This window comes from Rhinolophus sinicus, chromosome 14 (assembly GCF_057876585.1).
Source record: "Rhinolophus sinicus isolate RSI-liver-muscle chromosome 14, RSI-T2T, whole genome shotgun sequence".
In the NCBI taxonomy this organism is placed as follows: Eukaryota; Metazoa; Chordata; class Mammalia; order Chiroptera; family Rhinolophidae; genus Rhinolophus; species Rhinolophus sinicus.
In genome coordinates this window covers 47,591,415-47,616,420 of record NC_142514.1, presented here as the reverse complement: position 1 = coordinate 47,616,420, position 25,006 = coordinate 47,591,415, and the positions used below count along the sequence as shown (strand labels likewise).

The 25,006-nt window shown below is 41.3% G+C and overlaps 1 long non-coding RNA gene across 1 annotated transcript; it reads left to right on the top strand.

Moving 5' to 3' along the window:
• Nucleotides 1-16,276: 16,276 nt before the first annotated feature.
• LOC109447349 (uncharacterized) lies at nt 16,277-24,128 on the top strand. Its single transcript, XR_012497258.2, has 4 exons — nt 16,277-16,420; nt 19,212-19,263; nt 20,181-20,272; nt 23,973-24,128. It is a non-coding gene; the product is annotated as an uncharacterized LOC109447349 (long non-coding RNA).
• The last annotated feature ends 878 nt before the right edge of the window (nt 24,129-25,006 follow it).

Sequence of the window (25,006 nt, the reverse complement as noted above, 5' to 3'; positions counted from 1 at the left end):
TTTGACAAAGAAATGCACCAGCTTTTTATAAGAGACTTGCATCCAACATTAATTTTAGGGATCTCACGGACAAGTAAAGACAGCTTCCCCTGGAATCCTCTGCCACGCAGGCTAGTCTGGCCAGTGATGGAAGTTGAAAAGTAAGGCCTATGGGTGAAATAATGCAAAGCACGTTTCCCCATAGTACACTCACTTATTCACTCCTGCCCTCAGCATTATGCTCTAGATGTTTCTGGAACTGTAGGCAGAGGATTAGTGCCTCCACTTGTGGACAGCAGCCTCCTCACGAGATTTCTAGCCTCTTTTCAATTCATCCTGTTGACATCAGAGTTCTCTTTCTAGAACACAGATCTGATCTTGTCACTGCTCTGCTCAAAAACTCTACACGGTTCCTGATTTCTACAGGATGAAGTACAGACTTTTTAACACAGGAAAAACAAGAGTATATTTTAAAATAAATGCATGTACACATCTGGCCAGATCATATGTGTACGAGTTTACAAGAGCTGCTGTAACAAAATGCCACAGACCGGGTTGCTTCAACAACAGAAATTTATTTTCTCATGGTTCTGGAGGCTGGAAATCCAAGGTGTGGGCAGGGTCCATTTTTCCTGAGATCTCTCTCCTTGGCTTACAGGTAGCTGTCTTCTAGTTATGTCCTCACAGGGTCCTTCTCCTGTGCATGCCTGCCCCTGGTATCTCTGTGTGTGTTCAATGTCCTCTTCTTATAAGGACACCAGTCAGATTGGATTAGGGCTCACTCCAGTGGCCTGTTTTAAATTAATCAACCTTTTAAAGGCCCTAGCTCCAATTACAGTCACAGTCTGAGGTACTCGGGGTTAGGGCTCCAATATATGAATTTTAGAGGGACACAATTCAACCCATACAATATGTGGGCATTAGATGTACTTTAGAACTACACATTCTAGAGAGAGTTTGTTGAAGAGATATTATAAATTAAATTATTTGGTTAATTTTATATTTCAGATGCAAGTTCTCTTTGATGGGAAGACCAAGAATTTGGAATTACTAAAAGTATAACTGACTTGAGATGGACACCAAGAACTACCACAGTAGAACTCCCAGAATTATGGCTGCTGCTAGGTCTGAAGCAATATTTCCAGGTTCATTCTCAACAAGATTGTCATCTCAATTTCCATCTTATTTAACTTAGTACCCCCAGCCCGACAGCTAACAAGCATTCCATCATGGCATTTTTTTTTTAATGCAATGAAATCAATTACTCCAAAGCCCTACCCCTTCCACACCCTAGTTTTCAGTCTCAATAAGCATCATTCTCTTTCCCAAGCGTATCTCTCACTCTTGCATCTTTACACATGGTGTTGTCTCATCCTTGGCTGCCAGTATAGTCATTGAATCCTGGTGTATATATCGCAGATATTCATGCCCTCCTTTATTCTCCCATTGCACCATGCACGTCTTACTACTTAGTAGATATCAAATGTATTTTAAAGGTCAGTTTTCCTGTCTCCCTCACTAGACTTTATACTCCTTGAGGGCAAGAAAAAGTTCAGTCACACAGTAGGTACTTAGTAACTGTTAGCTAGATTAGTTGGTCTGCAATTCTGCTTGGTGGCACAAGTGGTGGTAATACACCTGGATGGACCCAAGGATTGAGTTTGCCTTAGCCCTGTGGTTTTTTCTAGAACTTCCGCAAGCCCAGCCTGACTCCAAGCCAAATAGAGGAAAGAGATCCTTCCATGATGAAGCTCCAGGACCCTCAGGTCTACCCTCAAAGGGAACCCAAAACAAAACCCAGCCTTGGAAGTTGAATACTCCAGTTCTCCAGCCCACTCTCCTTTCTCTAAGCCACTTTGCCATCTGGCCCCAGCGCTGGGAACCTCCCAGTCCAGGTCGTGGGCTGCAATAAAGAATGAACAAGAATAATCTGGCTTTGAGAAATGTACATGACATTTGGTAAATGAGATGGTCAAAGGAAGACATGTTGATATGTACGCGACAGGAAGAGAAAACACAAAATTGCTAATAATGGCCTCTGGGAGGTAATATTATGAATGATTTTTCCTTTATTCTGTAGAATACATTGCATTGTCTAAATTTTCTGCAAAGAGCATGTGTGACTGGTAGAATTGAAAATAAAGATATCCATTATGACTAGAATAAAGCCTCATCATAGCATCCTAGGTGGGGTCCATAAAATTCAACTGTGTTAGATGTGGGGTCTTGGTATTTTGAGGTTACTGAAATGACCAGGGCAAACCAGAGTAACCAGCAGGAGGTATGTGGGGTCAGCTGATGGCATCCAAATCTGTCCATGTCCTGGCTGTGGTTTGGCACTTCCTTCTGGGTGGTACACAACAGCAGCAATTCACAAATTATTCTAATGAGCTGACCCTCATATCGTCAACCCAATATTGGGGACAGTGGGCACTCTTTGCAAAATGGAGCTTTCTGCCTTTCTATACACACCCGCCTCAGAGAAAAGATGGGGAGATGTTTTAGGAAGTGGCAGGTAGGGTCAATCGCCTCATGTCTGAATTTGTGTTATGGGGAACGGTCATTACCTTGGGAGTTGTGGTTACCACAAAGTGGTATCACTCAGATCTCCCTGCAAGGAAAAACTTGCTGCCCCTCTTCAAAGAGTGCTGTTGGCTGACAGCTTCCAGTTCTTAGCACCTTCAGGATCTTTTTTCAGGAGCCCGTAGCAAATGACTAAGCATGGTGAAGAAAGTAGGGCCTGGCTGTTTTTCCCAAATGGGAACTCTCCTAATGGACAATCTTCATTCTGGAGCTTTCCAGTGGGTCATCCAAGAATTTTTAAGGTCTGTATCACTGTCTGAGGCTCTTCCTGCACAATCCCGCTTCTTTCCCTTTTATCTTTTATAGGTATTTTCTCCAACAAACCTATTACACTTGTAACTCTGGCTTACTGGACCCTACTGACAGAGTTTTACACACACACACACACACATTCATGGGGTAAAGGACCCATGAGCATGACTAAGCCATCCAAGCAGCATGGAAAGACCTACTCATTTAGCTAATATATGCTAAGTACCTACTCTGTGCAGAAATATTGTTTGTGCACTTAGCAAAGCCCTGTCTAATAAGGAAACAGGAAAATAGATGAGCAAAACATATTGTGATATCTTTGTGCACACAAGCATGGCTCTAATTGTTTAAGTAAATGAACATCTCTAATGAGCTCCCAATGTTCTCACCCTACTACTGTTGTCTTTAGCTGAGTAAACATTCCTCTTGCAATCTTGTTTATCATTTTGCTTTGCAAAGTCTTTTGCTACTGACATAACACAGTTATACTCGAATATACATCCAATTGGGAAATTCCAATAAATTCTAAATTCGGGATTTGAATTAATGAGTTCCTAAATAACAGTTGATTATTATATTGTCCTTAGTATCCCAGTTGCTGGTGTTTTGTTGGTTTGGGGCCCTGAAATGACTGATGATCAGCAGATCTAATAATGACAGTAATAACTGAAGTACAAAAATCATAAGACTGAAGCCATAGTCACATTAAAGCCGATAATAATAAGCCACTACCCATACATTAAAGCCTTAGATCACTAATTGTAGCTGTAACCTGAGAACCCACAGCAAGCAACTGCTGAGAGTAGAACCAACAACACGACAAGAGGAGCCGATATTCTGTAGCATCACAGTGGGATTTTCTCTGTTCAAAGAAACTCCAAAAGGATTTATTGCCCACTCTCAGGGAGTTCACAGCAAGGTAGAAGTTGGGCCACGTGATAGTTTTCTGAGTCAATCACTTATAATAGGGCCTGAATTTTAGCTTTGACACAGAATTATCCACGTATACCAGCTTCTGGCAGCACTATATATATATATATATATATATATATATATATATATATATATATATATATATGTATATATACAGTTATATGTATATATATCTGGGTCCTTGTTCTCAGGACTGTGTGGAAGTCCAGCAGCCCAAGATTTCTGGGGACTCTTCCTAAGAGGGTGTCTGGAAGTCCCCTTCCGTGGCTCACTCAGCCGCCCTGCTACCAGCTTGATTCCTCTTGACCGTGCTGTACACCATCAAGCCTCCTGAGACTGCTCTCCTTTGTGCCCCTCTGCTCGCCTGTACGTCCATGTTCTCCACCTCCTTCATTCGCCGTAGCAGGACCACATACTAGGCTGTTGTGATTTACAAACTCTTACTGATTGTATAAGAATAACAAAAGCAGGTACAGGGCACAAACAGCAGTCAACTAAAGAATGCCTCTAAATCAATAATAAAAAAGACAACCCAGTTTTTAAAAACGGAAGTATTGATTTCAAAACAGAAATTTCAAAAAAGATGAGGAATCACTAGTAAGCACACAAAACAGTATTCATCAGTGTTCATGTAAATACCATGTAAACCCATGTGAACCCCTCATGATTCACTAGGGAAATTCAAATGAAAACCATGAGACCCATGAGACCCCATTTCTCACCCACCAGGAGGCCTACAGTTTAAAGGAATGACAAATACCAAGGGCTCACAATGTTGTGGAGTAGCAGGAACTTACATACACTGCTCCTGGGAGTATAAGATGGCAAATCACTCGGTAAATTGGCAGCTGTGGTAAAGAATATACCCACCTTAGAACCCAGGAATTCCACTTCTAAGCATGTACCCAAGGGAAATGAAAATATAGGTACACAAAAGACGTGTACAAGGGTGTTCATAGCATCTTTATTGCTAATAGTGAAACCTGGAAACAAACTAGATGTCTGCCAGCAGGAGGATGGATAAACACATTGCGATATTTTTGTCTATAAAAACATAATAAGAGTAAGAAGAACCTACTGATATACATATCAACGTTGATGAATCTCAAAAATATATTGAGCAGTACACAAGTGAGTAAATACCGTTTGATTCCACTTATAAATTTCCTATGAAAAACAGAACTACCGGTAATCTACAGTGATTAGAACATCTGTTACCTAGGGTAGGGTGGGACAAATTGACAAGAAAGGAACACTTTCTGGTAATGGAAAAGTCCTCTATCTTAATTAGGGTGATGGCTATAAGAAGATAAACAATTGTCAAAACTCATTGAACTGTACACATAAGATCTGTATGATTCATTATATGTAGATTATACTTTTTAAAAATCCTAATGCTTAGGCCACAATATAGTCCAATTAAACCAGAGTCTCTGGGGTAGAACCGAGGCACCAATAATTTTTAAAAGCTCCCCCGCAGGGGTTTCACCTTCCATAACTAAAAACACGACCATGGTGATTCCATTAAAAAAAGAAAAAAACAAGACAATAAACTTTCTTCCTGTATCTTTTAAAGGAACCAAGTCAAACCAGAGCTAAGTTAAAATAATTACTTTTTCTCCCACTCCATTCATATTTTTTAATGAAAAAATCATTGACAATGAAAAAAGAAGGGAACTAACATTTATTCAGCACCCACCATATGCCAGGCACTATACTCTGCCTTTATACACATTATCTAATCTTTGGAACAATCCTTTTGGTAATTATTATCTCCATTTTAGAAAAGATATCCTGAGAGTCCAAGAAAATAGGAAATATGCCCCAATTTTTTGAAAAATGCACAACAGAGGATAAACTCAAGTTCATTTGACTTGCAAGGCTTTATATTATGCTCACACAGCCACTTTTTAGAAAATCTGACACAGTAATTTGGAAAACTACATTGAAAAATAAAGCCTCGGTTCTTAGTTGCTATAGGACATTAGCTTTTGAATTGTTTATTCGGTGAAAATCATACCTTTAAGATTTGGTATTTCTTTTCCTACCACACATAAAGAGTGTTGTGATTTGGCAAGCAGTATGTGGCTTTCACCACACTGAGTCCTAGATTTCATATCTCAACTGACCATTGTGGGGCAGACTATTTTCTCATAGAAACAGCATTATCATTGGTGGTTGCATTCCCGAGCTATGTTCTCAGCACCAAATAAAAGGAAAAAGCAGTGATAAAAACAAATATATACCTTCACAATCCTTTTGGACAATCAAACTTTGCTTTCTGTCGTATAAAAGGATCACAATCTTTCCAAAGAACCTAGAATAGCAAAACAATTTTGAAAAATAAATGCAAAGTCAGAGGACTTTACTTGCTTTTCAAACTTACTGCAAAGCTACAATCATCAAGAGACAACAGACATTTAGATAAATGGAAGAGACTAAGGAGTCCAGTAATACACTGTCATATACTTGGTCAATTGATTTTCAAAAAAGGTGCCAAGTAATTCAATGGGGAAAGAACAGTCCTTTCAACAATAGGTGCTTGGACAATTGGATAAACAACAAAAAGATGAAACTCGACCCTGACCTTACACCATATGCATACATAACAACTTAAAGAAAACATAGGATGAAATCTTTGCAGCCTGGGATTAGACAAGGGATACTTATATATGACACAAAAAGTATGAACAATCAAAAACAAAATCAACAAATTGAACTTTATCAAAATGAAAAATTTTGCTCTTCAAAAAACACAAATAAGAAAATGAAAATATTTACAAACCATATATCTGATAAAGCACTTGAATCCAGAATATATAAAGAAATTTTATAATTCAACAATACAAGACACAACTCTATAGTTGAATAATCACTGCATCAAAGAAGATATATAAATGGCAAATAAGAACATGAAAAGATGCTTAATATCATCAGTTATCAGAGAAATGCGAATTAAAACCAAAATGAGATAATACTACACACTTACTAGAATGGCTAAAGCAAAAAGACTAAATGTTGGTGAGGACATGGAGAAACACGTACATTGCTAATGGAAATGTAAAATGGGACCGCCATTCTGGAAAATTCTTTGGCATTTTTAGAAAAGTTAAACATACACTTATCAATTGACTTAGTAATCAAACCTCTAGGTATCTACCCAAGAGAAATGAAAATGCCCATCTACACAAAGACTTGTACACAAATATTCATAATAGTATTCATAATAGCCCCCAAATTGGAAACAGTGTCTATCAACTGTGAATCAATAAACAAAATGTTGTGTATCTATAGAGTAGAATATTACTCACAATAAAAGCATTATACTAAATGGAAGGAAGCTGACACAAAAGACTAGATATTGTATGATCCCATTTATACAAAAATTCTACAAAAGGCAAAGCTGTAGCAACAGAAATACCAGTGGTTGCCTAGGGCTGGGGGTGGGAACAGAGATGGATTGCAAACGGGCATAAGGGAACATTTTGTAGTGATGAAAATGTTCTAAAACTGAATTATGTTGATGATTGTATAATGGTACAAACTCACCAAAATTCAACAAAGCTTACACTTAAAGTGGGTGAATTTGATGGTATCTAAATTAAACCTCAACAAAGATATTTTAAACAAAACAAAACAGAAAGCTATTTTGTCTTCCTGGCACCCTTTTGGGCTCCCCTTTGAAATATCTGGTGCCGGCATAACTCTGGTAAAACTTTCCTGGAGATCTCCTCTCCTCACCCTCATAGGAGACCCGAAGTGGATGGTTTAGCCAGCAGCTCGAACCTTGGGGGAGGGATCTTCTTTCTCCTGGTAGAGGTTAGAAGGAGAAAACCCACAAACAGGATCACATATAGAAGAGAATGATCAGGATGGTGAGACCTTAAAATCATATCCTAGTCATTCATCAAGACATTCTAGCAAATGGTTTTTTTTGGTTGTTCCTGTTGCCAAATAAGTGCTGTGGCTAATGAATATTATGTCAAGATTGTTGCTCTCATGGAGCTTATATTCTAGTAGTGTGAAACTGGTGGTGGATGGATGGGTATATGGACCGATGCAGAGATAGACAGATAGATGGATGGATGGATGGATGGATGGATGGATGGATGGGTGGGTGGGTGGGTGGGTGGGTGGGTGGGTGGGTGGGTGGATGGATGGATGGATGGATGGATGGATGGATGGATGGATGGATGGATAGATAGATAGATAGATAGATAGATAGATAGATAGATAGATAGATAGATAGATATAAAAGAAAGTAATAGGAAAACACCTTAAGTACTCTGAAGAGAGTTAAGAGTGTGGTATCAGAGAATGACTGAACCAGAAGAGGGAGCCAGTCGTGCAAAGAACAGGGAGAGGAGCATTCTAGGCACGAATTTTTGTTTTTTGTTTTTTACTGTTCCTCATCCCTAAAGGCCTTCTATCCCTCCTTACTCAGCTAAAAACTCAGGATCAGTAAATGTAATCACTTACAGTGAACTCCCTTGATCACCTTGGTTAAATCCAACTTCCCACCTACACTGGTCTCACTTTACACTTGTCACCAGGAACCTAAAGAGGCCCTCACTGTTTCCCAGCTAACATCCTGTATCTTCCCGATCCCAGGACTGTTTTACACATATTCTTCTCTTCTCACTCGCAGCTGGTAATGACGCTTCTTTCCTCACTGAGAAAACTAAAGAACCAAAAGAGAACTTCCAGTCACTCTTCCCACATCTACATGTGCAGACAGGTGTACCCCTTAGACGCTGCTTTACTTTCTGTCAGTCAGGCTGCACTCTCAGCGCCCCTCTGTAAAAACTTCCCCTTGTGTATTGTATCCCACCCTCTTGCAGACTCTCAAAGACACAAGACCAGCCAATCCTTCCTATCCATCATCATGAATTTTTCCTCTACTGGATCATTTCCATTAATATAAGAACAAATCATTTCAAGCACTTTAAAGACAAACAAAATTCTCCCCTTGACTCTCTTTCCCGCATTTGGTTGCCCTCTTAATTTTCTGTAATTCTTTGTAGCCAAACAGTTATGTATACTATCTGCCTTGAATTCTTCCTCTCCTGTTCTCTCTCAAATTCTCTCCAATCTAGGTTTTGTGCCACTACTGATCTGAAACTGGTCTTTTCAAGGCCAACAAAATAAACAAAACTAGAAACCTACCATAAAGGAAAATGAATGAAGCAGCCTTGAGTGAAAGAAAAGGTGTGTGTATATGGGGGACCCTGAATTCTAGCAGCTGGCTTGACTACCTGTATCATATGAATTCCTTAGATAATTTGACTTCTTTCCCTCCATTTGGGCCATACATTCTTTCCATATATTTTCCTTATTTTCTCTGGAATCTACTGTTGCCCATCTTCTTAAAGTAGTCTAAATATCACATTAACTGTTCACCATCTAGAGGAAAAGAAAGTAAAACAAAATCATGACAGTGAGAAAGAAAGCTTTCATTTACGTTTTATCTCTGCAATCAGTGTGAAACCTCAGAAATCTAAGTCTCTTTAACTCAACCAGGAATAATGTTAAAAGTCTGAGAAAGAATTGCCCCCCCGAACAATATCCCTATTCTAAGATGAATATAGCTGCCATTTGTGGTAAATCTGCAGCTAGCCTTCTTCATAAATGGCCTTGTCAGGAATTTTTACATATTAACCTCAGGCAACTTCGAAAGTCTCTGGCTGCAATGCTCTGCTTGCTGATCTTATCAGCAGGGACAACCCTGACTTAACCCACTGAGGTGGCTTCAACAACTTTTGTGAGCAGGGTGGGTCCTACTGGAGACAGCACCAAATGAGGGAGACATTTGCCAATTGTCCTGGTCAGATAGTTAATACAAGAAATCTCAGGAAAAATACTCCAGATCAGTGCTTACTTAGCAAAATGCAAGTCACAACCCATTAGTGGGTTGTGACATTAGTTTGGTGGGTTGACAAATTTTTAAAAGATGAACTAGAAGAGAAAATATCAGAGGTTATTACACAGACTCAGGGTTTACATAATTTGTGAGACTTTGATTTTAGTTATGAAGAGGTATGTCCTGGATCATAAAATTAAAATTCTAAAAATTAAAGCCATTGGTTTAGATCCATCCATAGTGCAATAAACAGTATGACTGAATGCACTAATCAAAATTAGAGGACATTTGAAAAATTTCCACGTCATTTTATATCCCTAGACATGAGCAGAAACAAGGGAAATCCAGAGCACTTTCGAGACGGACTTCTATAAACAACACTAGGTGAAGAGCTTAAAATTCAGTCCCTAAACAAAATTACGATCTGAAAGGCTTTAGACTTGCAACTACTTTTACAAACTTGATCTCATTTGAGTCTCTCATCCATACTTTGTAATGGGCAAGACAGGAAGGTAGTGAGGCAGGTTTCAATGATCCAGCCAGTTAGGTCAGGAGCCGGCCGCAGGGAGAAAGAATCTATTAGCTCCACAGCCCCAGGGAGAGAGTTGGCAAGGGTGAAAAACCCTGTGTGGGTCCCAGCCAAGTAAACTGGGATTCAGGGCAGAACTCCAGTTCCAGGAGGGAGAATGGAAAGGAGGAAGAGGAACTGGGGCCGCAGCCTAGTTATTAAATAGGGCCCACAGGTGGCCAGGCCCATCTCTACTACATGGATTCCAAACTCCTACCTGCAGAGTTCCAGAACCCCATGACTGGCTTTTGAAGAGGAAGCAGAAGAGTATCAGGTGAATAAGGAGCAGGGTGGAAAGGTTATGAAGCACTTAGAAAGGCATGAAGGGACTAGTGGGAATGGCAAGTTAATCAATAAGACTGACCTGAGTAAGTTTGCCAGATAAAATACAGGATTCTTACTTACATTTGGATAACAGATAAACAATGAATACATTTAAGTACAAGTATGTTGAATATAATATTTGGGACATATTTAGACCAAAAAAATTGTTGTTTATCGGAAATTGAAATTCAACTGGGCATCCTACGTTTTTATTTACAAAATCTGGCAAACGCTACATGTGGGTCTTATGGAGGATGAGGCTGGAAGGTGTGGTAGAGCAAAATCACAAAGGTCTTGTGTGCCATACTTGGCCTATCATGAGGAGCTGTCAAAGTTTATAAGCAGGGGAATAATATAATCAGTTTTGCATTTTAGAATCATTATTGTAGTAGTCCTTTGGTGAACGACAGTTCAAAAAGACAGTGTCATGCAGGGTCTCTGGTCCCGCTCCCCGCACCAGAACGCAGGACATGGTGAGGCCAAAAAGGAACACCAACGGAGCCATGGATGGGGGATCATACCACTACACTCTCTCTGGCGGCTGGGTTAGAGACACAGGAAGCAGGAGCCACACACGATGCACAATCCGACGTCTGCTTCCCTGCCTGCCAACCAACCCACCCAACCCCTTGCCAGTGTAGCCACGGCAGTTATATTAGTGGCTAATGGCTAACCAGTAACAGCTGATGGCCACCCAGCCACAGTGGATGGCCATCTGATTACAGCTGATGGCCATCTAATAACCGAGCCAGCACCTTTCCACGTGAGGCTGAGAGCCTGGAAACTGCTCTCTGGGACTCTGTCCCCACAGACAAAAACTGATAGACCAGAAAGCTATGTAAATAGCCCAAACTCGAGGAGAACTGAGTATCTTTGCTCGCTTCATAATCCTGCCTAACGCTAGTGAGAGTCCCAGGTTCACCTGGGCTGTAGAGACCAAACTATTCTTTGAAGAGCTGCTCTTTTGTTTGGAGGAACAAATAACCTTCAGGGTAGAGGGACACACACACACACACACACACACACACACGCACACACGCACACACACATACACTTTTTCTTGCTCGAACCTTGTTTCAGTCAAGCACTTTTTTTTTTCTTTTGGAGCTGGAAAGGCGGTAACTTCACTTTATTTGTATTCCCTCCCACACAAAACTATCAAAACAGGAACAGAGATGAGCAAGGAAAGAGCTGAAAATGTGCTCAATCCACAAGTTCTCAGGGCTATTCCCTGGAGGCTTGAGGCTGAGTGCCTGTCAGCGGAGCTTCAGAGTCAGCACTAATCGTCGTACACTTCTGGAGGAAGCTGGAAAGATATGTGTATAGATCAATCTCCTGCTAGTAAGTTTAATGTCTTGTTCACCATTGCATCCCCAGTAGGTAATCAATAAACACTTGTTGAATGAGTTCCTTAAGGGCAAAGTCTATGTCTTCTTTATATTTGTTTCTTTAGCACCTGACCCAGGGTTGGGAATGTTTCTCAGAAAACAGTTCTTGGTTAAAGTGGTCTAATTAATTAACAACCAGAAGTTCTTCCTATTAACGATATTTCTGCAACACTACTTCAAAGTACAACCTGGCATATTTTTCACTCTTCTACTGGACCAGAAAACTGTTTCAAAGCTGCAGAATTACACTGATCATTTGCAGTTTTAAAGGTAATTTTCCTCATTTATGTGAAAATGTGAGGGGAATTTTTGTTTGTTTGAGGGTTTTTCTTGGGCATTTTTCTAACTACCGCCATAAGCTTTGCCATTGCCTGGGTATAAAATAATCTAAGTCTTAAATACTTCCCAGGTACTAACTAGGTCATCACAAAGTGGTACGAACCACGTGCTTGTTTTCAGCCCACCAGTATCAGTACAGTAACTTGCACATGTGTCTTTTCCAAGGTTGAAGTGTGCACTTCTTTAGGGCAGAACCTATTCTCATTTATCTTCATAGTCACAGAACTTTCACTGATACTAGGTTTGTTGAATGTTCAAGAGCAGGAAGCCTAAAGGGATAGAAAAATTCTAGGAAATGCATGGGGTAAATAAAAATACAATAAAAATTATTATAGCCACTCATTATATATTATATTCCAAGTATCATGCTAGGTCTTTACATATGTTTTATTCAATTTCAATCCTAAAAACCCTTTTGGAGCCAGGTGTTATATGTTCATTTTATGAGTAATGAACCTGAGAATCAGAACTGATGAATCACTTGCTCAGGATGACACAGCTAAAGGACTGGCAGAGCTGAGATTTGGACCTGATTCCAAAGTCCATGCTTTCATAAATCAGGAATTGTCACTTTTCAAGCATGTGTTGGAGAGATGAAAAAGATTGTTGGAGTGCCTGTAACAGCTCTCTCTCGTCAGCAGCTATGTGGTACCCCAGAGGATGAAAGTCTGATCTTCTTTGTAATGATGTGTAAGTGTACATATGTGGAAGACAAGAGCTATGGAGATATCTCCTACATTGTTGAGCAGTGTTCCTTTTTTCTCTGTTCAGCATTGTATTCAAGGGAGCACCTGACTTGACATATAATTAAGTCTCATCTCCACCTTGATGGAAGATGATATTGTTATACTTATTATCACACTGTGTTTATCTGGGATGCAACATATGGACTGTGGATGTTATGATCAGTAATACCAACTTCATCTGTGCCACTCAAAGGAATACGTGCAGTTCGGCTATGCAATGGAACCGCATCAGTCTGGATGTATATAAACTCATCTGTAACAATCCAGATCCTCTTCCAAGCTGTAAATATAATTGCATACATCAGTTATGCTCCAGTCTCTTAAAGTTGCAAATGTGTGCATTTTGTCCAGATGCTGACAACTTTTCAGCAGCCCTCTTCAGCCTGCTCAACTGCCAGCCTCCTCACTAAGTCCACTGGGGTCTGGGAGGAAATCAGTCTCATTAAGAATGCTGCCTCTGATAATTTGATGCCAAGGTAAGCAGGATTAAATCACAGCTTCACTTCACCAACCTTTTGGCGTCTGTCAAAAGCCAAAGAGCAAATGTTGGCATAACTAATTACATGAATTTAAAAAAATTTGAAAAAGAAGAATCAAACATGGTAAAAAAAAAAAAATGGGGGGAGGGAAAACACTTGTTTTAAAAAAAATTGAGAAAGCAAATTATGTTTTGCTTGGCTCTGCAAATTAGAAGCCTGCCAAAAACGGTCTGCAAAGGTGTAAGAACCAAAAAGCAACTCCAGTGTTCTGCCTTCACCAGAAACTGGAAGGAGTTTCCTAGAGATGGTCAGGATGGAATTATAGAAAAAGTCCTCGTCAGGCCTTCATTCACTCATTCATTGCCAGGGAGGGTGCTAAACATGGGAGATACAACATGAACATGGCATGATCCTCTGCTTCAGGGAGCTACATCAACAGTTCTGCACACTGAAGTGTGACAGTCACGAGGACATAATATTCAAATGACACAGTGGGTGCACAAAGGGGGAGTGGTCAACTCTGTAATTCTTAAAAATAAAAATAAAAAATTAATAAGTCATGTATAGCTAGCTATTTGGTAAGATGACAAACTCTCCCAGAGAAAGATGAAGTGGAATCTGAATTAACAGATATATTTGAGTCAAATCTCAATTTACACCCGTCCTAAGAAGGGAATGATCTGGTTAAGTGTTCTTTTAATTTCTAGGATACTAATTTTACACAACAGGATTGCTGTCATACATTACTAAGCAATTCCCCCTCCATGCCCATTCCCCACCCTCCATCTCCACCACTCGAGTAGAGATAGGTGAGCAGGGCTCGATCCCGACTCCATTCTAAATGTGTGACCTGGAGTAACTCGCACCACTCCTCCGGGCCTCGGTCTCTTTGCCGGTAAAGTGAGGAACTCTGGTTAGCTCTCAAGTCCATTTCTGCTCTGAATTACGAAATAGAGACAAGAAACCAGAAAGGAAACTCAAGAGAAACAAAAGTGAAAGTGACCAGAGGAAATACAGTAGTAAACAAAAGTACAAAATTTTATCTCTCACTGGAAAACGTGGCAGAGTTCCCAAATACTTTTTTCCAAGCAACCGTGAACACGAGACTTGAGAAAGAATGAAAAGTCTATCACGCCCTCTGAATGCGAATAAGATCAGTGCAACACGAATCCACCTTGCCATGCAGCTGTCTTCTTAAACAATGCTCCCTGACCCTGAACAAGTGTTCATTAAAAATTTCTTCCAAAATAAATCAACCCTTAATGAAGGGCCCGTTTCCACATAATAAACCCCCATGGAACACCACACAAGGGTGTATCCCGCTTTGGGAAATGAGAGAAAAGGGGGTAAAGAGACGAAGGTTTCGAACCAATATTGGATGCTGCTTGGCGTTGCCACGCGGGGGTCATAAACAGCATCTAAGCAAACTATTTTAAAACTTAGGAAATACGGTAGCCTTTAAACTTTATCATTTCTTCCCTTAGGTAAGAGACTTCTCGGAACATAACCCAGGACGGTACACCCGCCCGGGAGCGAAAGCGCTAGCTCTGAGCTGGACCGGCAAGTGGAGGCGGCCAGAAGGGACCAAGCTGACAGCTTCGCGGAGCGTTTGCGGCGGGTGTGGAATCCGGACACGCAACCGCCATGGCTAGAGGGTGCGGTCTGAACCCACCAAGGCTCATTGGGCTCCTTTGGAAGATGCTCTCTGCTGCGGGAGCCTCGTTTCACAGGGGAGGGTGCGTGAGCGCGCGCGCGCGCGCACATACACACACAAACACACACCACGCACACACACGTCCTTCCCCTGGAGTTGTGTCTCGTCTCCCTTTTGTTTTTCTCCCTTCCCAGTCATGAGACCCGGAAGTTTTTTTTGTTTTTTTTAATCCCGTCTCTCTCCCTTTTCTAACCGCCCCCCCCCCCAATCTATCACATGGCAGATAGAATAAAAACAGAAAAATGGCGACGGTCACGTTGTGGCGAGCTTTGCTGCGTCATTAGATAATCCTCATGCAAATAGCGGGAAGAACAAAGGAAGGGGGGCTCGGGACCCCGGGGTGCGCAGGTGGGTGTGGGGGTGGCGGGCCGCGCGCGGGGGCGACGGCGCGTGCGGGGTCAGGCGCCTGCGGGAGGCGTGCGGCCGCGGGGCTCCGTGCGGCCGAATGTCTACGTGTGTGTGCGCGGCCGTGAGCCACCGTGGAACGCTAGCCGTGGGCGCTGGAGCCCGCCCCGGGGCGCGGGAAGCCGTGGGGGCAAAGAACCGTTCGGCAAGGCTGGCCGCGGCGCGCGCACACGCATACGCACACGCAGCCGCGAGGCTCGGCCGGCTCGGGGCCCGCGCGGGGGGCGGGCCGAGGGCGGGGCGGGCCGTGCGGCGGCGAGGGCCGAGGGCGCGCCAGTGCCCGGCGCTGGGCGCCTGCCTGTTTTCAGCCGCCTGTGGGGACCGCACGCAGCTGGCCACCTCCGGGTAGGCAGCGGGGCGCCGGGGTGGCGGGGCGGGGCGAGGCGGGTGGGGGGGCTCCTCACTCCCGCACGGACTTCGAGCGTGTTGCTGGGTTTGTTGTTGTTGGGGTGTATTTTTCTTCCTGCGGGGTGCGGGGGGGGCGGCGACCTCGCCCACCGGCATTTCCGCGGTTTCCTTTTGGCCCTCGCTGGGTTGTCAGAAGCCGCGCAGGGTGGACGTGGGCGCGGGTGGCCCCTGGGCGCCCCACTTCGGCCCCCTGGAGGGGCAGCGGCGCGGAGGGGCGGGGCGGGGTGTGTGTATAAATGTTGCGCACTCGCTTTTCCCCCACCCCCGCCTTCTTTCAGGGTGCTGGCGTGGGTCCCTCGCGGTCCGGCGGCGACTGTAAATAGAGCCTGGATGTTGTTTACATGAAGGATCCGGCGGGAGGAGTCTGCGAGGAGGAGGCGGAGGAGGAGGGAGGGAGGAGGGAGGAAGACCGGAGTCCCCGCGGCGGCGGCGGCGGTCAGGGGTAAGGGTGAGCCCCGCGCGGCGTCGGGGGACGGGGCGCTACCACGAGGCCACAGCGCTGGACCCTGGGGTAGGAGGGCGAATTGGCACGGGGCGGGGAGATGGTGGTCTGTCACAGTGGCATTTTTAGCTTGCAACCTGCCACGCAGATTCTCCTGGGCTAGAGGGGAGAGGATGTGTGTGGGGAGGGCGGGGAAGCCTCGATTTCTCGGCACGTTTATTCTCCCATCCCCAATCTTTTCCCGCTGCTCTTCGGGCTCACCTGTTTATTTTCATCAACCAGATCCTGCAGTGTTTTTTGTAAGCAGGAGAGAGAGGCTGTTTCTTTTATTAGAAACATTATTGGGGAGGGGGGTGCATTGCTGTAATTTATGCCGGTCCAGGTCGGGTTTTCAGGAGAGGGAGGGGATTTGGCGGACACCCCCTGTTCCTGACCTTAGCTGACCCCAAGGCTTCTCCCCGCCTTCCCGGGCCAAAGAATCCTTTCCCTCACTCAGCTACCCGCAAGCTAGCAGCCACCTTTTTGGAGAAGGACCACACCTGTGCTTATTCGGGCTTTGGAGGAGAGGTGAGCCGAGAAACCAGGGAATCCTCTGTTCCCCAGAGCTCTTAGCTAATCCCCCATCACAGAATCTACCAGAAAGTGCTTCTTTCACCTGCTGGATTGCCCTGGGCACGTCCATTCCCCCAGCCTGGCAAGTTGTGGCCTACAGCTGTGTTGGGATTTTTCTCTTCCCTCTCGGTTTGCGTTCCACCAACCAGCAACTTAACTGCTGGGTTTAGATGGAAAGAGAGGTGACCCCCTTGGCTCAGTGCCGTTATTTATTCCCCACTGGATCTTCAGCTGTCCTCCTACAGCCCCCAACATTCTTCCCCTAAGAGCTCAGCCCAGAATCAGGCCTAAGCAGTCTCTGGCTCTCTTTCCCAGGGCCCCACCCTGGCCCCTCTTCTTTCTCCAGAGCCAAACACGCCTCCCAAAGCAGAAGGCACACCCAGCCCCAAATCTAACTATCCAACAGGGAGGAGAAAACGGTGGAAGAGAAGAGACCCAAGGGTCTCCTTTCTGTCCTGAATGTCCCCAATATTTACCTTTTTAAACTTTCTAGATTTATAATCCCTTTATTCTTCTTGCCAGCTGTGCCTCCCAACCTCTTTTCCCCTAGTCCTATGATAGATACTTGGGGAGGTGGAGAAAGAAGTTGTCACCTTTCTTCCCTGGAATGAGGCATTTTTCTCCCCAGTCTTTTTGTTTCTGAGATGCTTAAAGAGTAAAATATAAATATGTTTGCATGCTTATTTGAACTTGTTTTCTTGCTGGCTAGTGAATAGCTGGGACTTAAAAGGGCGGGAGGAGAAAGAGATGAGAAGTGAATACTCCCTGTAGTTCCCACCACCTGAGCATCCACAGTAGCTGGAGAAGACCCTTCTGTAAAAGCCTGCAGTCTCCCTTCCATGACATCACCCCCTAAGCCCTTCCAACTTTAGCTTCAGAACAGGAAGAAGGCTCAAAATAGAACTACCTTAGGAACCCAGCTCCTTTAGAAGATCAACTTTTAAATCAGCTCCAGGAGGATCACTGAACTTTGACATAGGGAGAGAAAGCTGGAGAGTTTGTAATTGGTTCCTTCGGGGAAGGGTGGGGGGATACTTTCCATGTATATTCAGAAAAGCTTTTCTCAAGATAACTCAGGTACATAGACCAATGAATGATTAATAGGATGATTCAAAATTCATTCATTGAATTATTCATATATTTCGGTATATCAACAATAACAAGTACTGTTCAGAATGAATTAAAGAGGAGCTCCTGGAATGTGAGCTAGAGAGTCTGCTAGAGGTGGAGGAAGTTGTGGCGGGGAGGCCTGTAGGGAGCACTTGAGGGAGGCAAAGAATCCAAGGATGCAGCAGTGATAGCTACTTTGAGTATGGAAATTGAGAGGCTCATTATAAACAATGGCCATAACTTTGGCAGCGTGATTAATATCCCGGACACAGAAGTAACACAAAGGTAAGGATGTCAGGATTTTCCACCTTTACCTTGGAAATTAACTCCGTATCTTTGAAACAGTGTCTCCGTTCTTTCCCTAAATTGAGATATGCCTTTTTGAGCTAAAAGGGTTTTTCAGTCTTTGGAAAGAGCTGCTTAATAAGTGATCATCATTGAAGTAGTGACCATTTAAGGATTAGTCGTGGGGCAGAAAATACTTGGCATAACTCGAGCATCTGGTGTGTGCTGTAGAAGGGCTTGCTGTTGAAGGGGTTACATTTTTTAATCTAGTTCAGGTTTAAAAGAATCCAGGTGACAGACAGGGTTTTCTGTACCTGCCTGAAAACAGCCACTGGACAGGTAGCTGTCAAGCATCTGAAGTCGGGTTACAGTGATGAGGAACTGAATTTTACATTTTTATTTAATTCTTGAAATTGCTACTTGATTCAGTTACTGGAAAACTTAAATATGTTTAGAAACAATTTGGGCACATGAAATTTGGGTACTTTTTAAATTGTCAATTTTATACAATCTGTATACAGATTATTTCTGATGAAATTTAGTGTTTCAATTGAGATGTGTTATAAATGTGAAATACATTCCAGATTTCAAAGGCTTAGTACAAAAAAAGAAAATATCTCATGAATAATTTTTATATTAATTACATGCCCAAATGGTGATATTTTGGATATATTGAGTTAAACTAAATATATTGTTCAAGTTAATTTCACCTGTTTGTTTGTTTTTAACTGTGGCTACTAGAATATTTACATAATATGGCTTATATTTCACTTCTCTTGGACAGTGCTGACCTGTAACATCACTCCTTTTGGTCCACGGATTAATTTCCAAAGGAGGTACTGCATGAAATACAGTTATTTCATGTTTGTCTACTGTCTACTTTCCCTTGCTTTTTCCCACGTGGAGATTTGGGGACCTCAAGAGTTATTATTACAGTACATGAGGCCTAATAGTGATGGCTTTGCCTATTTGTATGCAGGAGGCATGCCCCACTCAGGAAGGTCAGTAACCATGTGCAGGGTACTACAAGGGCTAGTAGGGGGTGGCATCGGAAAATTTAGGTACCGACACATCTAGTTATAGCTGTTTTTGTAAAAGGCTCCTGGGTATGCCAAAATATCTCAGAGTACAGTAACAATTGTGACACCTGGTGGCATCTTAACGATTCCACTCACCACTCACCTTTGTTTACTTTCTCTTCCTCTTTCATTTACTTTCTATCCCCAAGCTCCATCATAGCTCCACTGGTGGTAATTGAGCCCAGAAGGTTTGCTGACCCCTTTCCTCCAAAAAAGTTTAATGCTGACCTGAGTAGAGATAATGCTGTGTTTGGGGTTTGGTTTTATCTAATGTGATTCAGTAATGGCCCTCGAAGGGACTTAGGGACCATTTAGTACTACCCCTTCATTTTATCCATGACAGACTGTCAAGTGTCTTGCTTACGACCATACTGACAAAGGCTGGAATTAAACATACACTTTTGTTGATAACTTATTTAGAGAATCCCTGGGAAATGAAGAGAGGTTCATCAATTAATTGAATGTTTGTTGAGCTTGTACTTTGTGAGAAAGACTGACTAGTGTGAAGGGACATGAAGAAAACAGTCTCTGACTTTAGGAACAAACAGTACTACTGATTTGAGGAAATAAGAGGTGACCTGCGAACTTGAGTTATGGTATAAGATGTAGCCCTTAATAACGAGTGTAACACTGATGTGGCATGTGTTACAAGTAGAAATATGTTCATTTTACAGAAGTAGGAGTAGAAGCTCTGAGAACGGTGGACTCTGCAGAAAAGAGAGGTGTAGATGTGTTTCTGGAACAGCCCACAGCTCAAGAATTGGAGGTCAGTGCAAGACTTTGGTATCGTCTCCTTTAGCTGTCCATTAAGGGAATTTGAGACTGTGTAAGACCCAGCATTTTTAAATGGCGCTGCTGCAGTAATGAGAAAATCATAGATTAATTGGAGACAGTCAGGGTTTTTAGAGATGGTTAGCTAGGGGTGGATCATTTTGACTAGCTATTCTAAAAGGGTATGTAATATAGAGGTGAAATCAGAATAAGATTGACTTGTGAGCAAATTATAACGTCTAAAATCTAGGGCAGAAATGGAATCTAGAGCAAAAGCAGAAAGTAAAATAACTGTGGAGTAGACTGTTGAACTAAAAGTATGTATGCTGAGTGCATGTGTAAGGAGGAAAGGCCCATATAACAGAATTATGGGCCAGTCCATTTATTTGTAAATTTTTAGTCTCCTGGAGCCGTTTTGGGCTAAAATCCCAGTCAGCATGAGCAAGAAAGCTCGTTCCTCTTTCTGTCTCTACATTATTGTGTGCATACTTTCTGTGATAGGTCTTTTCCTCCAGAGGGACCTGCAAGGGTTATGCAGCACGAGATTACTTAGAGGTCAGTGCTTGAAGTGGGTAAAAACAGTGACACCCCCTTTATAAATAGTTTCTATTACTGCTTCTTTGTGAGAATCAGGGTGGACTTTGCACAGGGTAGTCAGTGGTCCTTGGCTTTTCCTTCACCTTTTTAGCCAATTTCTTTCTCCTTAAAAAAAAATAGAAGAAAATCTGTAACCCCTTCACTCCAGGTTTACTACTAAACTTTGACACAAGTTATTTTTTTAACACTCTTAATATAGTAAAACTGCAATAAAATGCAAGTATACATTCTGTGTACCTCTGACTAAGCAGTAGTTGACATTTGAGCATTTTTTATTGACAATACATTCTTATAACATCACAGTTTGGTCAAATATGTTTTATAATACTGAATTGGATTATGGTTTTCACATTGGAAGACAAAATCACACTTTAGTAAAAGACCAGCTGATTTTATTTAAAAATCTATTTAAACTGCTTTAGTTTAAAAGTATTTTCATATATTTTGCATTGCCAGCAGCTTATCAATACCTTCAGTTACGTAATATGTAATCAGATACTTAGAGGTTTAAAATCATTTGTTTTCATTTTTAGTCCATATATAAGAGGGACATGACATGTTTTCTGTGTCTGCATTTGTACTCCACAAGATTTAAAAGCAAGTTTTTTATGCTACCAGTTTGCCAGAAGTACTCAGTTTTGTAGATAATAATATTTGGTACATGCATCATGAAGAAATTATTCTCAGCTGTATCATTTTTATCATAGAAGAACTGAGTTTAAAATCAGTTTAATCACTGGAGGAAAGCATTTTATACCACTATTTCTTTTCCCCTCTCTTACTACCCAGTATAATTTCATACTGCAGCATGAGCAGCTGCAGTTGTTTGTTTTAAAATTAAAACAATTTGATTTTTATAAGAAAAATCTATGGAATGGGAAATGTTTCTGATAAATTTGGCTTTTTAAAAGGCACGTTTATAAAAAATAATTTCTAAGAAGAAGCAAAACTTACATTTTTGAAGCATTTATTAATATTTATAAAATATACTTCTGAAAACCCATATTTTTCTTCCTTGAAGCTGCTTAAGAATTATTCTGAGACTATTAATTTAGGTAACTGTTCACAGCATAATGACAATTTGCTTTTCATGAACTGGTCTTTTGGCTCCTCCTCCCCCAGCTTAGGTAGAAAAGAAGGAAATGAGAGAAAATTAAGGAAATATCCTTATTGTATCAATGTTTAGTTGTCTGGTTTTTGGTCATGGCTAATAGAGTGAATTTCTACTTGGTATTATTATATTACAAACATTTCATTACAAACATTAAGTTCATCTTTGTGTATTTCATTTTTAGACATTAAGTTGCACTAGCATTCAGTTTTAGTGAAGAACAGTGTAGTAAGTAGTAAGTATATCAGAATTATTTGTTCCCATATGTATCCACCCTCCAATATCTCAGAGTAAGTATTCATCTTTTCCAAAGCTGACAGAACTTGTGGCCAGGAAGTATTAAGTGGTAATCTTTTTACACTTTTTGATGGGTCAGCTATCTTAAATTGTATTCTCAAATAATCCCAATATCTTTGTTCATTTAACAGATGTTTATAATTTGGTTGCAAATGTGCAACTACTTCCAGGAACCTTAGGTTATGGGATCCAACTTAAAAAAAAAAATAAAAATCTTCGTTGCCCTCTCGTGTTTCAACTTTGTATTACATCAGTTGGCCAAGACCTAGGCAATGACCTCTTTAACTTTTAGATATTTTTGCTTTAGAAAATGTTACAGTAATTTGTGCGTAGGTGGATTATTTCGTTGAATATTACCTTTTGAAGGTAAGGTCAGTTTCATAGTGCATAAAATTAAATTGAGTTAGTCAGTGTACTCTTATTTTATGGCTTCTGATCTAAAGAATTGATTCATCTTCTGACATATTTGAAGTACAGTGCTGATATCTTATTTGCATATAGTCTTTGAAACTGAACAAATACCTAATTAAAAACAATTATTTTTCAAATATCTGTCAAATTTCACTCATATTGAAATAACTTGAGGACTTACGACTGACATGGAAAAAAACTGAGTGAATCATGGTTTTCATAAGTTTGTATTCCAAAGCCTGAATTACAATTTCAGAATCTTTTTGTACTTTTTTTTTTTTTAAAGTAAAAGTTATCCCTGAAATGACTTCAGGGTACATCTCAAAGATACAGATAATTTCAAAGCAAGTGATACGTATATGTTGATTTTCTTTTTAATGCGTTCCAAAAGTTGTCAACAATTCTTATACTACTGTAACTGTGGAATTGATAAGAACTGCAGTAAAAAACGCCCTGCAGGTGTGCTAAATATATAATCATCATCAGTGTCATCATTTTGAGTACTTTCATAGCACTCAGGTAGGAACAATTAGTCATTTTTTTGGTAATGTGCATTTCTTCTTAAAACATAACCCTCCACCTAATTTCTGCATCGTGATCTGAAATATTGAGAAAACTAAAAATCTTAAGCAAAAGTAGATGTTTTCAGAAATCTTTTTGTTTGTATAAGTTTGTAAACTGAATATACAGTTGATGGAGTTGAATGGCCAGGTTGGGGTAGAGGGGAGAAAGCACTGGGCTCAGTCATTAGACATGGATTTGATCCCAGGCTCACTATAACTTAAGGTATAATCTCAGGTGAATCACCTAAACCTCTCTTAGGTTTTTATTTTCTATCTGTAAAACGGGCTAATGATATCTAACCTATTTCCAGATTCCTTTTTTGATAAATTAATGAATAATTTATTGACAACTGCAAAGAGTTCTTGTGGAAAAGCAAATGAGAAAACACATAGGAAATTATTGAGTATTAGGCAGATGTGAAGTATTGTTACCATGTTTGATGGGGAGCATTTTGAGAACAGGGACCGTGTCTTATTTAATCTTAATTTCCTGAGCATCTAGAGGAGGTCTTGGAATATAGTAGTCCCTCAGTAAATATTGCATGTATGATTGAGGTCAGGGGGATTGAGTCAGCAAATCTATGCATGGAAGAAATACACTGAAACATAGCTGGAAAGCTTACTGCATAATCGTGTGGTTGTCATCATTAATATGTATAAATCACGTGTTTGTCTTTCATTCTGTTCTAATTCACCTGGGCTTCTTAATATTTCAGCATCACCACTTGCTGAGCTGTGACCCCACTTTTTCTTCTTCCCCACATCTCGAACCAGAAGGGAATCTTTTAGTCTTCCACTTCATGGGGAGCCTTCGGAGGAAGTCATGCAATCACCTGGAAAAGATGCCGCCAGCCAACACAGTGACTGACAGGCTGCCCTGGCTCAGTTATCACAGTGCTGATGCTGTCCATTCTAAAGGTACAGTACTGTGATAACTGAAGGATGGCAGCCATCTTGCCTTCTATCAGAGGAGTCCCATCACGCCCAGGGAAGAAGACAGAAGAAGAAAGAGGCATGTGAAACAGGTGCGGGGACCCAGAAACTCTCTTACGCTGTTCCTTTATTGTACCTTCCCTAGGGCATACGGAATGTTATTCCATCTGTCTTTGCCTTATTTTGAACATGGGGATAAAGAGGAGTTGGGTCGTTGTTTGCACAGCAGTGTGAAGACTTGTACTGAGTGGATATATATTAAGATCTTTGAAACTTCCAAGAGTCTGATATTAGATAAGTACTAAGTGTGAATTAGCATTTTTGGAGTGGTATTCAGAGAAATTTGCCATTTTTATAAGTGTAAGCGGTAACCTGATTAGAATAGCGTGGCACTTACAGTATTAGATAGTCAAAATGAAATGCAACTTAAACAGGGAGTAAAAAGCTCTACGTGTTGAACAGTATTGATATAATTGCATGAATAAAATTGTGTCTTTGTGTTTGAAGAATGGATAGGGACATGGCATGTTTTTTTCAGGAACATAAATACTTGAAATCTAGTCTAATTCAAAAAATACTTGTTGAATGCCCATGTTATTGCTGTTGGTGTCACTTTTACATGAAAATAAGATGTAAATAATTTTTATCAACTAATTAAAGACCACCCTGCAGTGACAGAACAAATTAATTTTAGGGGTATGAAGCTATAAATACCAAGCCAACAGAAGGTTTACATAAAAGACTAGGAAGTTTTATAAAGCACGCATCTTCAACCTGCATCCTATTCTAGACAGTATTATTAAGGTGGGCTTATTAG